The sequence below is a fragment of the Tachyglossus aculeatus genome, chromosome 4 (assembly GCF_015852505.1).
Source record: "Tachyglossus aculeatus isolate mTacAcu1 chromosome 4, mTacAcu1.pri, whole genome shotgun sequence".
NCBI lineage: Eukaryota > Metazoa > Chordata > Mammalia > Monotremata > Tachyglossidae > Tachyglossus > Tachyglossus aculeatus.
Window position 1 is genome coordinate 91,114,025 of NC_052069.1, and position 1,749 is coordinate 91,115,773.

At 44.3% G+C, this 1,749-nt stretch overlaps 1 non-coding gene across 1 annotated transcript; it reads right to left on the reverse strand.

Annotated features, from left to right (window-relative positions):
* Positions 1 to 470: 470 nt before the first annotated feature.
* LOC119928076 lies at positions 471 to 608 on the reverse strand. Its single transcript, XR_005451032.1, has one exon. It is a non-coding gene; the product is annotated as a small nucleolar RNA SNORA7 (small nucleolar RNA).
* Between the last annotated feature and the right edge of the window lie 1,141 nt (positions 609 to 1,749).

Below are 1,749 nucleotides of genomic sequence, written 5' to 3' on the forward strand. Positions count from 1 at the left end.
AGATAATAGTGTTGGAGAATGGAGAAATTAAAGAGAAGGTTTCAGACAATAGCTGATGTGGAGAGCCACGTCTCCATACCTTAATTACCATGGTCCTAGGGGGGACCCGACAAATGCCCTTATTTAAGCACATGAATTGTAGCTTTTAAGCCAACTGTCAGAATATTTTTTAAAAAAACTGGGCAAAACAGTTAAGGCCTTCACCAAAAGGAATCTACTTTTGTTTCCTAATTATGATTATGGTCTTGTCTTATGCCGTAGGGGTCGTTTCTGACCCATAGCGACAGCATGGACACATCTCTCCCAGAACGTCTTGCTCTACATCTGCAATCTTTCTGGTAGTGTATCCGTAGAGTTTTCTTGGTAAAAATCCGGAACTGGTTTACCATTGCCACCTTCCGCGCAGTAAACCTGAGTCTCTTCCCTCTGCTCTCTCCCATGCCGCTGCTGCCCAGCATGGGTGAGTTTTGACTTATAGCAGATTGCCTTCCACTCTCTTGCCACTGGCCAAGCTAGGAATGGAATGGGTATGCCTCTGCTTGACTCTCCCTCCTGGAGCTGAGACTGGTAGAGAACCAGAAACTCTCCAGGTGTGACCCCGAGAGGGTATAATTATGGTATTTATTATTTATTTACTATGTGCCAAGTACTGTGCTATGTGCAGGGATAAAATCAAGATAAGCAGAGCAGGGTCTCTGTCCTTCACAGAGCTCCCAGTCGAAGAGGTGGACAGAGCAGGCATCAGAATCCCATTTTACAGATATAAGAGCTGAGGGCAGCGAGTATAAGTGCCCTGTCCAACACAGAGTATGGTCCCGAACCCAGCTCTTCTGACCTACATTCCCTGTAGTCTTTACCCTAGGCAGTGTAGTGACCTTGCTTGAATAACTGAGAGGGTTGGTGGATGGGGCGGGAAGGTGGTTTAAAATGAAAACACACTCCACATCCCCTAGGCTTGTTCAAAACAGGATTGGAAGTGGTAAACATTTAGGGCTGTGATTTTAGAACCAGCAGGAGATTGGGAAAAGTTACCAAGTTTCAGGGTTGTGATTTGTCTTGGAGAAGGGGGTAAGACTTTTCATGCTATCTCAATGTCTTTCCTGAACCATTTCCCACTTTAGTTTCTTCTATAGTTCCTGAACCCAGTCAGTTTCCTGGAAAGCAGTTAGACCCAATACAGCTCACCACTTTACATACAATACACCCAATATACCAATACACCCAATACAGCTTAGCCAGACTTTCCAAGGGGAATATGGAATATCTATATTGTCATCAGTAATTCCCAGGTGTCTACTTGTCTTCAGGACAATGTATCAGGCAATTGGAGGCCATGGAAAAAAAGTATAGAAAGGGGATCGTTGCCTATATGGATTAAATCATGGTAGGGAAGAAAAATATGCTTGAATTTCACAATAGAAAATAATTAGTAATGGTTAAATGAATTGATGAAGAAATTGGGAAGCAGCATGGCTTAGTGGAAAGAACACAGGCCTGGGCATCAGAAGACTTGGGTACTTAGGTTCTATTCAAGGCTCTACCATTTGCCTAATCTGTGTGACCTTGGGCAAGTCAAATCTTCTCTGGACTTCAGTTTTCATATCTGTAAAATATGGGTTCAATACCTCTTCTTCCTCTTACTTGAACTGTGAGCCTCAGGACAGGTACTGTGCCCCAACTGAATATCTTGGCCCATGACCCCTGGCCCATGCCCTACCTCTGGCCTGGAATGCGCTCCCTCCACACATC